This window comes from Malaclemys terrapin, chromosome 21 (assembly GCF_027887155.1).
Source record: "Malaclemys terrapin pileata isolate rMalTer1 chromosome 21, rMalTer1.hap1, whole genome shotgun sequence".
NCBI classification, from domain to species: domain Eukaryota; kingdom Metazoa; phylum Chordata; order Testudines; family Emydidae; genus Malaclemys; species Malaclemys terrapin.
In genome coordinates this window covers 15,487,372-15,505,199 of record NC_071525.1, presented here as the reverse complement: position 1 = coordinate 15,505,199, position 17,828 = coordinate 15,487,372, and the positions used below count along the sequence as shown (strand labels likewise).

The following is a 17,828-nucleotide window of genomic DNA, read 5'->3' as shown; positions in this document are numbered from 1 at the left end:
AACCAGGTGAATATAACTAAAACCATTACAATTGACTAAACACCAGATATAACATAAACACAAATGCAAACAATTATAATTATAATAATTGGAAATACAACAAAACCATTACCATTACAAAAATTGGGTACATTGACAAACAAAATGAGGCCCAAGTTTGATGCTGCAACAGCCATCAAACAATAAAAGTCACTGAGGTCAGGACATTTTTAAGCACACACAACAAATAAGATTTTGTAGGAGTACCACAGTTGTTATGCAAGGTTAAGCTGATTTGGACTTAAACTAACATTTAGTTGCTAAAATGTTTTAGAATTTTTTATTTTTAACAGTTGTTTTCAGAGGTTTTTAGGGACATGAAAGATGGGGCCATACAATTATGGGCCAAGGTTTTACAGGTGATGGGGGCCCAAGAACTACCCTTTAGGGCTTGGGGAAATAGAATTAGAGTGCATAGAGGAAAGTGTGGAATGAATAATAATACAGGCAAATGTAACTAACAATACAAATGTATTAAGAACAAAAAACCAACAACAAAATGATTATTAGAAAACCTGACAAAACAAAACAAAATAACCCTGATGCACTGGGGACTAAAGTTTTTTGGACACAAGTGGTGATTGATAAATTGGATGGACATGGGGGAAGTAGAGAGAGGAAAAGACATTTGCCCTGTCTAGTGTAGTATCCCCTCTTTTTCTGGACCCAATGCTAGCACAGGACACCAGAGACAGACACAGAACATGCAACACAGAACACTGAACACAGACTTTGTCATGACACTATAACCATGGTATTTTATAACTCTTCAGCTGGTACCAGCTCTCCTGATGTTTTGGTTTAGAACCTGAAAGATAGAAGCTTGGAAACAAATTAGCACAGTGCTTTCACCCTGGCAGAACCTGCTTGGTCTCTGCCACAGTGTGTTTGGTACTTGGGGCTGCACAAATGCCAATTAAGTGGTGCATTTTTTTGTGGGTGTACATTTTTTCTTTTTTTAGTAAAAGGGCGTTAACACTTTATTTAGAAAAAAAAATTTTGTTTTAAAATTTTTAGCCATTTTGCCATGGCCTGGAGATCTGAGGCAGAAGCAGGCACTGTTGTTAACTGTTTTAATGGCATTTTGGCCCTGGGAGGAGGAATTTATCCAAATATCCCCCTTTCCAATCTTCAGAGGGGTCCCAAAGGTCTGCCCCCTTCTGGGGTCTTAAATGGTTTTTTTTTTTTTATGTTACTGCTGCTGTAAGATTTGAGAGTGCTGTTTTAACTTTCTGTACTCAACCTGTTTTTTAGTTTCTCTATTTGTTGCTTGCCTGGGCCCGATTTTGCTTTTTTTAATAAACAGTTTTTTTTCATGGGCACAAGCCTTGTTCCACTACCAATTTAGCAAGGAGGGTGGGGTTTTTAACTAGCCCCCACCCTTCCTGGTTCCGTTCCTTAAACATTTTTTTTAAAATTGTGAAATTACCACAATATTACTTACCAAAACAAAATAAAACAAACAAACATAAACCACACTACACTGCCCAAACTTCTATATTCTTTAGAGTTTGGTTTAACAGAACAAGATCTGCATTTTATGTTTTTAACCCACTCTGGGCCAGAGGGAGAGACGCTAAGCTTCCCTCTGTATTACTCGGTCTGCTACCACCGAGGGTTTATACACCAATTATACAAATTCTTTCCCGGATTAGATCCTTCCCCGGATCAGAGTGAGAAACACTAAGTTCTCCTCTTTAGCTCAGTCTTGCTACGGCTGAGGGTGTATGTACCTCTACAACACAATTGAAACCTAAACTTCTATATTTTTCAGAGTTTGGTTAATTAACTGAAAGTTTACACTTTTTTTTCTTTAGTGCCAGGCTTGCTAAAGCTGGCGGTGTGCACACCAGTTTTATAATAACTGTGGATTTTATGCTTGCTCCCCCTTTCGCATTCTCCACCAAAATGTTGTACTTAAAGTACTGCACAGGATCTTTTCAGGGGGAATAAGACAAAATGCCACATTTATTAGTAATACATGTATTCATTAACACTGTATTATATGCATATAATATATTACACTTACGCTCACACACACACACACACACAAACCCATTCCGTCTTGTTGTTACCAATTAGTTGCTCCCCTTAACTTTACTGGCCAGGTGAGTTAGATGGGGGAGGGGGTGGAGCCGGGCTTCTGTCGATCCGGATCGATGCTCCCATGTTGACAAGACGAGACCCGGGGTCCTCTGCAAGACACCTCACTTTTATAGCAACTTTCCTCTTATGCAAATCTAGACCAGATTTAAACTCTGTGTCTGTGTCCATTGGTTCTTTGTGCTGCTTTCTTGTGAGTGTTGTCCCAATGCTGCAAAGAGGGTGTTTCCAAAAGAAGGTGCTTGCTTCTAACCCCCGAGGCCGTCAGTATGTCTGCTTGTCTTTAATGAGCCCACTTGACACGTTTTATTGTCCTTGGGTCTGGCTCCCAGCCCCTCTCCAACAGTTGAGGCTGTCTGGAGGTGCTGCCTTTCATGCCTTCCTCATTCACACCTCATTCATTCAACAGGGCAATTGATTAAGAGTGGGGGGCGGGGGGAGAGCTCTTGTTCTACTGCTAGCAAAAAGAAATTTTTCTTCTATCTTATTCTGTCCTTAGGGGCTATAATATTATACCAAGGGCAATGCAAAGTTTCTAAAGAAGGCTTTGATACAAAGTCCCATAAAAACAAAGGTCACACATGGGTAGACCCACCACAAGGTTATATGAAAAGGCACAATGTAAAGTCATATAAAAATTATCAGAAATTTATCTACACCACCCCCATGGCTGTGGCCCTGCCCCCAACTGGAATGTCAGTGACAGAAAGACCCCCCCAATCTGTGCTCTCCTGCTCTGCCCCCAGGCCTGTGGTCCCGCCCCCATTTGGAATGTAGGTGAGACAAGGACACCTCCCATCTGTGCTCCTTGGCTCCACCCCCAGGGCTGTGGCCCCGCCCTGGCACTGGCTACTCACCAAGGATGGCCACATAGGTGGTGGGGGATATGGCCAGGTAGGCATGCCCTATGTCGGAGACCCACTTCATGCAGGTGTAATTGCCCCCGTGAGACAATCTGCTGAGAGGGGCCCCGTGCAGGTCCTCGTAGTTGTGAATCCAGAAGTAGACCTGGGGGGAGGGGGGCCTGGCTGCGGTTACTCCCTTGCCGTGCCCGCCCGCCCCCAAGGCTGTTGCTCTACACAGCGCTGTGCGGAGTTTGCAGGCAGCATTCCTTCTTGCAAAGGCGGGTAGGAGCTGTGAGGGGCAAGGGGGGGCTCCAGGGAATGGAGGAAAACCCACCTGGAGCAGGCACGCCGGAGGGTGCCCCACGCGGGGCGAGGTTGCATGAGCGGCACAATGCCCACACAACGTGGCGTGGAAGTGCCTGCGTGGCACCAGACGCGGTGCCCAAGGGTGGTGCCAGCTGGGTGCCAGCCCTGCAGTGCTGAATGGGGGGGATGCAGTACATTGCAGGGTGGCATCCCACGTGGCACAAGCCATTCGTCGTGGGGTGCCATGGAGGGGCCACCGATGATGCCCAAGCTGCGCAGGAATCCAGAAGGCCACTGGGGCACATGGTACCATGCAGCTGGCCCATGGGGCACAGGGGGCATGGCATAGCATGTGCATGAATGGCATAAAGCACACTTAGGGGGCTCCAAGCAAGGCCTGCTTGCATGCCAGCTGGCACAGGGCACAGCAGAGGTGCCGGGGTGGCATACAAAGGGCAGGTTGGGTACGTTTCACAAGCTTTGGGTGCCCATCTGGGGTGAGGCGGCCTGCGGACGCAGATGCCCATGCGTGGAACCATCTGCCTGGGCCCAAAGCAGGGGCCATGTCGTGCAGCACAGAGCATGACGGAGGGGCCCCGTATTGTGCACGCACAAGCAGTGGAATCGTGGCCCCCGCATTGCACGACGGATGCGACACGTGCCCCACAAGCCCTTGTGTGCACAAAGTCAGCCCTCCCAGCAACAGAGGCGCCATTCACATCACAACCTATGTCTGCCCAAGCAGTACAAACTCCACATGCACCACAACCAATGCAAATGTGGCCCCATTGCACAAGGGATGTGCCAGCTGCATCACAGTCAGCGTATGCCCAAGGATGCGCCGCACGTATCACAACCGGAGCATGCACAATCCACGCAATTGCACACTGATTGCAAGGCCATGCCACATGCATCCCAATCAGAGAATTGCATGATCAGTGCAATTGTCAGCCATTGCACGATGAATGTGCCAGTTGCATCACAATCAGAGCATGCACGAGTGTACTTGCACAGTCATTGCACAGCAGCTGTGCCGTGTGCATCAAAATCAGAACATGCACAATCAGTGCAATTGCATACCCAGTGCATAAGAGCTGTGCTGCGTGCATCACAAATGCAGCACACACAATCAGTGCAATTGCCTGACCGCTGCGCTACAGTCAGCGCATGATGACCAGTGCAATCAAAGCCCCGAGGCACCAGGTAGCTGCAATGTTGGAAACCCCACACACCATGGAGGGTCCCATGTGACTCAAACCACAGGGGAAGAGGCACTGCGGTGCCTGGTGAGGGGTGCAAATACCTTGTTGGCTACACACCGTGCCCCTGTAATTGAGGGAGATAGAAGCACGGCAAGGGGACACGGGTTACCCTATGCCACGTGTGCCCGGGACGGGGGGAGCCAGGTACCATACCCTGAGGCAGTGGGCACAAGCCACTTGGCTCGGCACAAGGTGCTGGGGGCGCCTTGCATCACCACCCTAACCCTGTACAGCATGGAGTGACCGGACGCTATAGATCCATCCCCATATGAACCCCTCTCTCCATCGCTATGGGCCCAGGGCTCTGATATGGGGGGCAGGGAGGGGATGGGATACCGGAGTAGATGGGCCCATGGGTCTGACCCAGGGCAGGATGCTGGGGTAGATGGGCCCATAGGTCTGATGCAGGGCAGGATACCAGGGTAGATGGGCCAGTGGATGTGACCCAGGGCAGGATACCAGGGTAGATGGGCCAGTGGATGTGACCCAGGGCAGGATACCAGGGTAGATGGGCCCGTGGGTTTGACCCAGGGCGGGATACTGGGGTAGATGGGCCCATAGGTCTGACCCAGGGGAGGATACTGGGATAGATGGGCCCAGGGGTCTGATTGGGGCTGGATACCAGGGTAGAGGGGCCTGTAGGTCTGACCCAGGGCAGGATACCAGGGTAGATGGGCCCGTGGGTCTGACCCAGGGCGGGATACTGGGGTAGATGGGCCCATAGGTCTGACCCAGGGGAGGACACTGGGATAGATGGGCCCAGGGGTCTGATTGGGGCTGGATACCAGGGTAGAGGGGCCCGTAGGTCTGACCCAGGGCAGGATACCAGGGTAGAGGGGCCCGTGGATGTGACCCAGGGTGGGATACTGGGGTAGAGGGGCCCGTGGGTCTGACACAGGGCGGAATACTGGGGTAGATGGGCCCATAGGTCTGACCCAGGGGAGGATACTGGGATAGATGGGCCCAGGGGTCTGATTGGGGCGGGATACCGGGGTAGAGGGGCCCGTGGATGTGACCCAGGGCGGGATACCGGGGTAGAGGGGCCCGTGGGTCTGATCCAGGGGAGGACACTGGGATAGATGGGCCCAGGGGTCTGATTGGGGCGGGATACCGGGGTAGAGGGGCCCGTGGATGTGACCCAGGGCGGGATACCGGGGTAGAGGGGCCCGTGGGTGTGACCCAAGGGAGGACACTGGGATAGATGGGCCCAGGGGTCTGATTCGGGCGGGATACCAGGGTAGAGGGGCCCATGGATGTGACCCAGGGCAGGATACCGGGGTAGAGGGGCCCGTGGATGTGACCCAGGGTGGGATACCGGGGTAGAGGGGCCCGTGGGTTTGACCCAGGGGAGGACACTGGGATAGATGGGCCCAGGGGTCTGATTGGGGCGGGATACCGGGGTAGAGGGGTCTGTGGATGTGACCCAGGGCGGGATACTGGGGTAGAGGGGCCTGTGGATGTGACCCAGGGCGGGATACCGGGGTAGAGGGGCCCGTGGATGTGACCCAGGGCGGGATACCAGGGTAGAGGGGCCCGTGGGTCTGACCCAGGGCGGGATACCGGGGTAGAGGGGCCCGTGGATGTGACCCAGGGCGGGATACTGGGGTAGAGGGGCCCGTGGATGTGACCCAGGGCGGGATACCGGGGTAGAGGGGCCTGTGGGTCTGACCCAGGGCGGGATACTGGGGTAGAGGGGCCCGTGGATGTGACCCAGGGCGAGATACCGGGGTAGAGGGGCCCGTGGATGTGACCCAGGGTGGGATACCGGGGTAGAGGGGCCCGTGGGTTTGACCCAGGGGAGGACACTGGGATAGATGGGCCCAGGGGTCTGATTGGGGCGGGATACCGGGGTAGAGGGGCCTGTGGATGTGACCCAGGGCGGGATACTGGGGTAGAGGGGCCCGTGGATGTGACCCAGGGTGGGATACCGGGGTAGAGGGGCCCGTGGATGTGACCCAGGGCGGGATACCAGGGTAGAGGGGCCCGTGGGTCTGACCCAGGGCGGGATACCGGGTTTGAGGGGCCCGTGGATGTGACCCAGGGCGGGATACTGGGGTAGAGGGGCCCGTGGATGTGACCCAGGGTGGGATACCGGGGTAGAGGGGCCTGTGGGTCTGACCCAGGGCGGGATACTGGGGTAGAGGGGCCCGTGGATGTGACCCAGGGCGGGATACCGGGGTAGAGGGGCCCGTGGGTCTGATCTGGCAGGGGGTGGGGGTGGGGCTGTGTGCAGTGCGCGGGGCTGCGTTGGGCAGCAGCACAGGAAGCCGAGGCAGGAAGCCTGAGGCTACGAAGCCGGAAGCCTCTTAGGCTCCTGATAAGGCCACCTGATGGGGAGTGAGGCTCTGGCCTGAGCTGCTTTAAATAGCTCCCCATCCGGCCAGACAATGGGCTGGGGGCTGGGGCACCGGTTTGCGGGGCGGGGGGGCATGCCCTCCTGCACACACAGCTATTCACTCCCCTCCAGCTCCCACCCAGAGCCAGGGCAGAACCCAGGAATCCTGGCTCCCAACTCACCCGCCCCCTGCTCTAACCACTAGACCCCACTCCCCTCCCACAGCTGGCGGGAGAACCCAGGAATCCTGGCTCCCAACTTGCCCTCCTCCCCTGCTCCAGGACACTGTGTGGGAGGAAGGCAGGTCTTGTGGGGAAGGTGCTGAATTCTATGCCCAGCTCTCCCACAGACTCCCTAGGTCACCTTGTGCCTGTTGCTACATCACTCCGTGCCTCAGTTTCCCCCATACACTGAGAATGACCCTCCCTTTGTGTTTGTACGGCATGCACAGCAGGCCGCACCGTCCTGCAAATGAAACACCCAACCTTTCCACACCTTGCACGACTTCATTTGCTGTCACCTGAAAACTAAAATACAGCGAGATGTAACCCCCCTCCCACGCACACACACACACAGAGGCAGATACACAGAGCCAGAGAGAGGGAGGGAGACAGGACGATATATACACACAAAGACAGACAGACACACACAGGCAGAACCCCCCCTCTCCCCGCATCGTCCCCAGAACCACGGAACAGCCCAGGAAGCCAAGGAGAAGGGAGTCCGTGTAATAAGGGAGTGGCACAGACTGTGCGGTTTCCATTTCAGATCCACCCCACCCCACCCCCGTGTGATAAGCGGGTTTTGCCCTGATAACAGCCCAGACGCTGAATCTGGACTTGGGGAGAAACTGGCAGAGATGTCAAAAGTTGCGTGAAAGCAAATCATGTCTGCTGGGAGCTGGTTGGATGGGGGGAATTTGTGTGCTGTCAGTTAGCAATCTGCACTCTGCTCTAGGAGGGGAGGGAGGGCTAGTGATGGGGGAGGAGGGCTGGGACCCAAAACTCCTGGGATCTATCCCCCGCCTTGGGAGGAGGGGTCTAGTGGTTAGAATGGGCAGGGGGCTGGGAGCCAGGACTTCTGGGTTCTGTCCCCAGCCCTGGGAGTGGGGTCCAATGGGTTAGAACAAGGGGGCTGGGAGCCAGGACTGATCCCTGACCTACCATGTCATCTTGACTGCTTCGCTGGGCCTCAGTTTCTACTCCTGCCCTTTATCTGTTCAGACCGTGAGGTCCTTAGGCAGGGCCTGTCTTTCGCTGTGTCTGGGCAGCGCCTGGCCCAACAGGGCCCTGATCTCAGCCGGGCAGGACCTGTCTCTCCCTTAGGATGACCAAACAGCAAATGTGAAAAATCGGGACGGGGGTGGGGGGTAATAGGAGCCTATGTAAGAAAAAGACCCAAAAATCGGGACTGTCCCTATAAAATCAGGACATCTGGTCACCCTACCCCCCCTGCCTGTCTGTGCAGCGCCCGGGTCAGAAAGAGCCAATTGGGCACATTTGCCTCGGCATATGCAGGCTCCAGGCCGATCCCCAGGAAACTGCCCCAGCAAAGCCCCGCAGCACCGTGCAAATCAGACAATTCCCCTGGGCACGGCCAAGATGCCGCTGGCCAAGGAGACGACGGGCCCCCACTGTCATTGCCAAGGCTGCTAATTCCCCTCAGCCCAGTCGCGGCCTGGCTGGTTAAAACTCCGTCTCGCCGGACGGTGCTTAAAGTGGCTGGAGAACCAGGTCCGGGGGATCCAGCATCCTCCGGGTGCAGCAGCTTTCGTCCAACAGGCCCAGACCTTCCCAGGCATTTCAGTGCCTCACTGCCACTGATTTCCAGGAATGACAGTGGATCAATATTAATAGACCTGGTGATTTCCTTGCTGGCTCTGGGACACCCGCCCCTTGCAGCCCCCCTTTTGCTCCCCACTGTACAAACCGGCTTTAAGCCCCGTCTCTCCCTACTGAGGAACAAATGTAGTATCCGAGCACGATCCCAAAGAGCTTAGAATTCTGGAGACCATCAAAGTGGCTCTGAGTCCTAGAAATGCCTGCCCTGCCACTCGGGTAAAGATGCAACGCAGCCTCCAAAATCCAACGGGGGCTCGGCCACGGATCTCGTTCCCTTGATACCAACAGGTTTTCGGTTTGATGCAGTGCACAAGATTCCCAGCTTCCCAGGCCAGCCATGGACCTGTCAGCGGAGCTGCTGGGTAACACATAACACTAATCCACCTGCCCCGAAATCTGTGTGCGAGAAGAACCTGCCTGGCTCGGAAGGGAGTGAGTGAAAAAAATAACCAGCAAGCGAGCGAGAGAGAAAAGAATGTGAAAGCAGTGAAAGAAATAAAGGGAGAGAAAAAATGGTAGAACACAAAGGAAAGAAAGAGCATGAAAGGTAGAAGGGGAAAAAAGCAAAAGAAAGCAAGAACATGCAAGCTAGAGAAGGAAAGGAACGAAAAAGAATGAATGAACGAACGAGTGCTAGAGAAAGCTAGAATGGGACAGTGACAGAAAGAAGGACAGACTGACCTGTTAAGCAAGGTTGCACCCCAGAATCTCCAAGTTGGGGGCACAGGCCCCCCCATTTCCATCCTGGCCTGAGATCCTTTCTGCCCTGCTTTGGGGGGACCATCCATAGGTGCCCCATGGCACCCCCATGTTCCATGGAGGGGGCGAGCGCCCCATTTCCTCCCTTCGGAACGCAGGCTCTCCCCGATCCTGACCCTCTTCCCGCACGCTCCTGGGAACGGGGGCAGGGGGAGGTATGTGCCTTTGTGGGGCTTTGGCTGAGCAGTGTCGTGGGTGTCTCTCTCTGGGGCGGTTTGGTTTGGGTTATTTAAGCTCAGCGACATCGACCGCCACGAACGGGAAGGAAGAGGAAATTTTTTGTACCAGAAGGAAAGAGCGGAGGGGGGGGGGCGTTTGTGGAGCCGGGGCACGCACCAGAGAGAGGAACTGAACGCAGCCCAGCGTGAGCCCAGCGCCAGCTGGAGCCAAGACACCCGCACCTGGAGGAGCATCTCCAGAACCTACCTTGATGGTGCCGTCCATCGCTGCTCCCGCACGGAGCTCCCCGCCTAGACCTCCATGGACGAGGAGAGGTGGTGCATTGGCAAAGGGGGCCGGATGAGCGAAGCTGTGTGTGTGTGTGTGTGTGTGTGTGTGTGTGTGTGCGTCTAATTTTGGGAAGTGAAGTCACTAACCGCCGGGGCTGGTTTCCTATTGGTGTGACCGATTTTTGCAAAGCTTTTTTTTTTTGGTCTTCTTCTTCTTTTGGCGCTAGGGCTGGGTGGCTTTCTGTGCTGCTGTTGAAGAGCAGTGGCACAAGGGGCTCGGGGGGGAGAATCGGGGAGCGGGGGGGAAGGGTGCACGGGGGTGTCACAGGGATAAGAATCACATTTAGCCCTTGCATAGCAATGGCGGTGCAACGCCTTTATTATTCAGGACTATTGATCTGTACAACATCAGCACCCAAAGACACCGGGGCAGAATCAAGGCCCCCGTTATGCTGGGGGCTGCGCAGACACAGAGACAGGCACTGCCCCAGCTGAGATCAGGGCCCTGTTGGGCCAGATGCAGCGAGAGACAGCCCTGCCCCAAAGAGTTTACAGGCTCCATGCCCAAAAAGTTGGGAGGAGAAACAGAGGCCCAGTGTCACACAGCAGCACTGAGAATAGAACCCAGGAGTCCTGGCTCCTCCTGCTCTATCAAGTAGCCCCCACTCCCCTCCCAGAGCCTGGATGGAACCCAGGTGTCCTGGCTCCCGAAAAGGGCGGGAGTGGGGTCTAGTGGTTAGAGGAAGGGAAGCTGGGCGTCAGGACTCCTGGGTTCCATTCCCAGCTCTGGGTTAAAGTGGGGTCTGGTACGTTAGCACAGCTGTGGCTGGGAGCCAGGACTCCTGGGTTCTTCCCATCCCCCCCCTTAACCATCTCGCACAGCAGGAGGGGGCTGGGTAGGAAGTGGCGATGGGGTGAAAACTACCAAGAAATGCAAATCCTCGAAGGAGCCTGTGCCAGGAACGGGGTGGTGCAGAAACCTCGTCCCCCTCCCCACCTCTTATCCCCCCTTGACTGGCATTGGATCATGCCCCCTGGGCTGCCAATCCACCCCCTACAGGTCCCGTGGGGCAGAGAATAGCCACAGCTCAGTGCGGCCCGCCCACACCCCCAATCCGTCCCCTATGGCCCCTGGGGGACAGGGAATAGCTACAGTGCCCGGCCACACCCCCAATCTGTCCCCTGCGGGCTCTGGGGGGCAGAGAATAGACACGGTCCTGGGCACCGCATCCAACTGAAGTGTTAAGTGTCGCAGTGACCCAAGGGGTGTGTATAGGAGGGGGGTGGGTGTGGGTGTGTGGATGGATTTATGCACGTGTTTCTGTATGTCTTGGGTTCTGCAGGGGTTGTGTCTGGATGGGTGTTTGTGTAGCTGTGGGGGGGGGCAGTTGTGTGTGTGTGTGTGGCTCGGCTCTATGAGCTAAGATCAAGTGTAGTATCTGTTCTTATCAGTTTAATCTTTATTAATTGCATCTGATAAGCTACTACCTAGATCTATATCAGTTTAATCTGAATCACTATTGATACACTGTATCAGCTATCCTGACGAGCTCATGGTGCTCTGGGATGCATCCTGCAACCCCTAACACGCAACCTAAAGCTCTGACCACTGTCCCAGCACAGCCTGTTGCTCGACACAGGCTCCCGGCTGTTACGCCTGGTCCTCCCCGGAGATCTTCTCAGATCACTACCCGAAAGAAGTCTCTCGGTGTCTCAGAGCCATGGCAAACCAGCAGATCCAGAGGGAAGTGCGAAGACAAGGAGAATCGCCCCCAAGATGCTGCTGCAGAAAGCTCTTCCATCCGAAGACCAGCCTGCAGGAACACCACCGAGAGGAGGAAGGTAGACCCCGGTCCCCAGCCGCCGGGAGGCCGCCCTGCAGTGCTCCAGCCGCTGGACGAACCTGCAGCCGACCGCCAGCAGCTGCAACCACCGGGAGTCTGCTCCACCTCGCTCCTGCCGCGGGAAGAGCCGCAGCCGCGGAGAGACTGCCTCCCCACGCCCCTGCTACCCCAGACATCCACTGCCGCCCAGCTGCTGCTGCCGCCAGGAGTCCGTCCCCACGCGTCCCAGCTACCGGAGAGGAGCCCCGCTGGCCATCTGCTACCCCTGGGGCCAGGTATCCTTTCCACTGAGCCCCAGCACCTACTCCCTCCAGGGGACTCTCCCGCGGCTCCCCCACCACCCATGCCGCCGGGGGGTTGCCCCCCCTCCCCAAAGCGGCTGCCCCTGCCACCGGGGGACCCATGCCCCACGCTCTGGCCGCCCCCCCTGGCGCAGCCCGGGGACCCCCGCCACGCGCCCCAGCCGCTGCTGCCCCGGCCGCCGGGGGATCCCTGCCTCGAGCCCCAGCCCCTGCCGCGTGTCCACCTTGGGGAGCCGGGCCACGTGCTCCAGCTGCCCCTACCCCAGCCACCGGTGGGGGACTCCTGCCCCACGCCCTGGCCACCTCTGCCTGGGCAGCCCGGGGAGCCCCGCGGCGCGCCTCCGCCGCCCGGGGACTCCTGCCCCGTTCCCCGGCTGCCACTACCGGAGCAGCCCGGGGAGCCCCGCGGCGCGCCTCCGCCGCCGACGCACGGGGACCCCTGCCCCGATCCCTGGCTGCCGCTGCCGGAGCAGTCCGGGGAGCCCCGCGGCGCGCCTCCGCCGCCGCCGCCCGGGGACTCCTGCCCCGCTCACCGGCTGCCGCTGCTTGAGCAGCCCGGGGAGTCCCGCGGCGCGCCTCCGCCGCCGCCGCCCGGGGACTCCGGCCCGCTGCCTACACGGCCCGGGGAGCCCCGCGGCGCGCCTCCGCCGCCCGGGAACTCCTGCCCCGTTCCCCGGCTGCCACTACCGGAGCAGCCCAGGGAGACCCGCGGCGCACCCCCGCCGCCGCCGCTCGGGGACTCCCGCCACGTGCCCCGGCTGCCGCCCGGAGACTCCTGCCCCGCTCCCCGGCTGCCGCTGCCTGGGCAGCCCGGGGAGCCCCGCGGAACCCCGCAGCCGCCGCTGGTCCCACCGCCAGGGGACTCCTGCTCCGCTCCCCAGCTGCAACTACTCGGGCAGCTCGGGGAGCCCCGCCACGTGGCCCAGTCACCGCTGCCTTGGCCACCGGGGATCTCCTGCTCCGCGCTGCTGCCGCCTATGCAGCCAGGGGATCCCCACCACCCGCCCCGGCCGCCGCTGTCTGAGCCCCCGGGGGTCTCCTGCCCCGCGCAGCTGCCGCCTATGCAGCCAGGGGATCCCCACCACCTGCCCCAGCCACCACCGCCCGAGCCGCAGGGGGCCTCCCACCCTGCGCCCCAGCCGCCACCGCTCGCAGTGACCGAGGAGCCCACTGATGCGCCCCGGCGGACAGGACCCCGACCCGCTGCCCGCCGACTGCCGCGGAACCTGGGAGACCTGCCCCCCCATCACCTGGCACTCCAGCTGCAGAGTGACTCCCCCGCTGTCCACCAGCTGCTCCAGCCACCGGGGGACCCCCCAACCACTCCCCTGCCACCCCAACCGCCGGGGACATCCACCACGCTCCTGCTGCTCCAGCCAACGGGAGACCCCCACACCGCCCCACAGCAGTCGCAACTGCTGAACACCCCACCCCACGTCCCCCGGCTGTCAAGGGAACTCTGCCACACGCCCCAGCCACCACGAGATGCCTCCCCGGTTCTCCTGCGGTACCCAGACACGCCCCCTGCTCCCCAGCTGCTCCAGCCGCCACGAGACGGCTCCCCTGTCCCCCGGCGGGCACCAGTCACACCCCCTGGCCCCCAGCAGTCCCCGCCCGACCCCCAGCGGGACACCCTTGCTGGAGAAACCTCTACTACCACTGAGACCCCCGCTCCGCAGGGGGGTGACGATGACACCATCTACCTCACATACCCCCTTGCCGCTGATGCGCTCACCTGCCCCATCTGCTCGCCGCCCCGGCGTTTCCGCCTCCTCGGAGGAGTCACCAGACACTTGAAAAGGTGCCATGGCAAATCCACCACCTTCAGCTGCGCCCTCTGCAGCCTGCCCTTTGAAACTCAGAAGAGATGCAAGGCACACCAGGCCAGCTGCAAGAGAGCCCGTTCAGCGACAACTCTGGTCCCGGCCTCTCGCCCTCCTGTGCCCCGGCCCGCTGCTCCCGCGCCGCGTGGAAACGGGGCACCCCCGCCAACCGCCACCTTAAAACCCACTCCAACCCCCGAGCCGTTGGACCAGGGCCCCACCACCGAGACGGCACCTCCCACAGCAGGCAACGTTAACCGAGCCCCTGCCAGCTGGACACCTTTCACATCCACCCAGGTGGCCCGTAAGCTCTCTGAGCTGAGGCGTCTTAGTGCACTCCCGACGCCCAACCAGCGCAACCCCATCCCAAGAAGGGTCAGCGCCCCGCCACGCGTGGCCGCCCGAACCCCTGCCCCCCGCGGAACCGACGCCGGTCGCCAGGCCACCCTACGGGCGCCAACCGCAGGAAGAGCCAATGCGACCCCTCAACCTGCACCTCGAACCCCGCCTACCGAGGGAACGGGGTCCACCCCCCAGCCCACTCTGCAAACTACTGCTGCCAGAGGCCCCAGGCCGATCCCTACTGCCAGAAGGTCGCACGCTTCCGCGACAACCCCCCAGACAGCAGCCGCACACGGAAGACCTGGCATCACCCCCGCCCCCCTTGACCCTGTCCAGATTCCGCCAACAACCAGTGGCGATCCTACCCCACCAGCGACTACGCCCCGGGACCCAACCGCGGAGTCCCCCGACCCACAAGTGGGACAACCCATCGACCACACGACAAACTCGCTGCCCACGCCGACCGAGGAGCCCGAGGACCGGCGGCCGGAGCCTAGGCCAGCCACGCCTTGGCAGGCCGCCTGGATCGAGGAGCTCCAAGCGGCAGCCTCCTTCGCGGAATTTGACCTGCTCGTTGACAGGCTCACCCGCGAGCTGTCCGCGGAGATTGCCTTCAAGAGGACACCGAACCAGGAGACCACCCGGCCTGCCCCGAGACGGCCCGCCCCACACCGTGACAACAACACCAGGGGAGCTGGAAGGAGGAACACCGGCCGCCGTTTCGACCCGGCAGCCGCGTCAAGGATCCAGAAGATGTACCGTACGAACCGCCTCAAGGCCGTGAGGGAGATCCTCGACGGGCCCCCGTCGTACTGCACGATCCCGCCCGAGCGCCTCTACAACTACTTCCTCGGAGTGTTCGGCGGCGTGCCCAGGAACGACGCGCAGCGCCCGGAGTGCCTCCGCCCCCTGCCCCGCATTCCCGACGCGGACGGCCTGGAGGCCGACTTCACCCCTAAAGAGGTGACGGCCAGGCTCTCCAGAACCAAGAATACTGCACCCGGAAAAGACAGCATCCCCTACAGCCTCCTCAAGAAGCGGGACCCCGGCTGCCTCCTGCTCTCCAACATCTTTAACTTGTGCAAGCGCTTCGGCCGATCCCCCACCTCCTGGAAGAAGGCCATGACCGTCCTGATTCCCAAGAAGGGCGAGCGGGACGACCCCAGCAACTGGAGACCCATCTCCCTCTGCTCCACCATGTACAAACTGTACGCCAGCTGCCTGGCAGCCAGGATCACGGAGTGGGCGACGACCGGGGGAGCCATCAGCGCTGCCCAGAAGGGCTTCATGCCGTCGGAGGGGTGCTACGAGCACAACTTCCTTCTCCAGACCGTCATCCAGACGACCAGGAGAACGCGGAGGCAGTGCTCGATAGCGTGGCTCGACCTGGCCAACGCCTTCGGGTCCATCCCCCACCATCACATCTTCGACACTCTACAGGAGTTTGGGATGCCAGAGACCTTCCTCCACCTGATCCGGGAGCTATATGAGGGCTGCAGCACCACCATCCGATCGGTAGAAAGGGAGACCGCAGAGATACCGATCCACAGCGGCGTGAAGCAGGGTTGCCCCCTCAGCCCCATCGTCTTTAACCTCGCCATGGAGCCGCTCCTGCGGGCGATCTCTGACGGCGCCGACGGCTTCGACCTACACGGCGAGAGGGTGAGCATCTTGGCCTACGCGGATGACCTGGTCCTGATCGCGGACGACCCCGAGAGGCTCCAGGGCATGCTTGACACCATCGGGAGAGCCGCGGACTGGGCGGGACTCCGCTTCAATGCCAAGAAGTGTGCGTCCCTCCACGTCGACGGGAGCAAGAGGGACTCGGTACTGATGACGGAGTTCCTCATCCAGGGCGAGTCCGTCGTTCCCCTGGCGGAGGGGCAGGCGTACCAACACCTCGGCACGCCGACAGGCTTCCGCGTCCGGCAGACCCCCGAGGACACCATCGGGGAGATCCTGCAAGACGCCGCCAAAATCGACACATCCCTGCTGGCGCCGTGGCAGAAGATCAACGCTCTCAACACCTTCCTGATCCCCCGCATCGCCTTCGTCCTGAGGGGATCCGCAGTGGCAAAGGTGCCCCTCAACAAGGCGGACAGCGCCATCCGGAAACTGGTCAAAAACTGGATGTCCCTGCCCCGGAGAGCCAGCAACGAACTCGTATACATCAAGCACAGGCACGGTGGTGCCGGCGTCCCCCGTATGGGAGACCTCTGCGACATCGCGGTCCTCACACACGCCTTCCGCCTCCTGACTTGCCCGGACGCCACGGTAAAGAACGTTGCAACGACCGCCCTGCACGCCGCCACCGAGAAACGAATCGGCAGACCTCCCTCCGACCGAGATGTGGCCACCTTCTTGAGCGGCTCCCTGGACGGCGACTTCGCCCGGGACAGGGGAGACTTCGCCTCGCTGTGGACCCGCGCCCGCAATGCCACGCGCCGGCTGGGAAAGCGCCTGGGCTGCCGCTGGGAATGGAACGAGGAACGACAGGAGCTGGGAGTCCTGATACCGCGGATCGGAACGGAGGACAACATCGTCGTCACCCCGGGAGCCAGAGGCGTGCTGGAGAGATCCCTGAAGGCCGCCTTCCACGCGCTCTACGTGGACGCCCTGAAGAAAAAGCCGGACCAGGGTAAAGTCTTCGAAGTAACCAGCAAGTGGGACTCCAGCAACCACTTCCTCCCCACAGGCAGCTTCACCCGGTTCGCCGACTGGCGGTTCATCCACCGCGCCCGGCTGAATTGCGTCCCGCTCAACGGTGCCATCCGCCACGGGAACCGGGACAAACGCTGCAGGAAGTGCGGGTACGTCAACGAAACCCTGCCCCACGTCCTGTGCTGCTGCAAGCCCCACGCCAGAGCCTGGCAGCTACGCCACAACGCCGTCCAGGACCGTCTAGTGAAGGCCATCAACCCGCGTCTGGGAGAGATCACCGTCAACCGCGCCGTCCCTGGCACTGACAGCCCGCTGCGCCCGGACATCGTCGTCACGGACGAGGTGGGGAAAAAGATCATCCTGGTCGACGTAGCGATTCCGTTCGAGAACAGGACCCCGGCCTTCCGCGAAGCCCGAGCCCGCAAGCTCGAAAAATATGCCCCCCTGGCTGACACCCTGCGGACTAAGGGCTACGAGGTGCACGTCGACGCTCTGCTCGTTGGGGCCCTGGGTGCCTGGGACCCGTGTAACGAACGCGTGCTGAGGACCTGTGGGGTGGGCCGTCATTACGCGCGGCTCATGAGACGCCTAATGGTCTCGGACGCTATCCGTTGGTCCCGGGACATTTACACCGAGCACATCACCGGCCACCGCCAATACCAAGAGTGAGCCGGGGAGACCTCGTGCACCCACGCACACCCCCTGCTGGACCCTATCCCCTGAGCCCTAAACCCACCAAACCTAGCTGAATCCCGCCACGTGAGGGTCACCCCATCCCCATTATCCAGCCCGCTTGCTTATACCCATGACTGTCCCTGCCTCCCGTATGGGTGGTGGACCCTCACCGTTTATCGACTGTCTCCTGACCCCGCCCACCGGTTACCCACCCCTCATTGGGGACATTGCAGTGTGTATAT

General features: G+C 59.5%; 1 protein-coding gene and 1 pseudogene across 1 annotated transcript in view; one reads left to right on the top strand and one right to left on the bottom strand.

Moving 5' to 3' along the window:
* LOC128826928 (uncharacterized) overlaps nt 1–10,046 on the bottom strand; it is a 303,519-nt gene extending 293,473 nt beyond the window's left edge. Inside the window, exon 1 of the mRNA XM_054010502.1 lies at nt 9,917–10,046. The gene's annotated coding sequence lies outside the window, so the exon portion shown is untranslated. The remainder of the gene's footprint in view (nt 1–9,916) is intronic.
* Nucleotides 10,047–11,341: 1,295 nt separating this feature from the next.
* On the top strand, nt 11,342–11,458 carry LOC128827580 (U2 spliceosomal RNA; annotated as a pseudogene).
* The last annotated feature ends 6,370 nt before the right edge of the window (nt 11,459–17,828 follow it).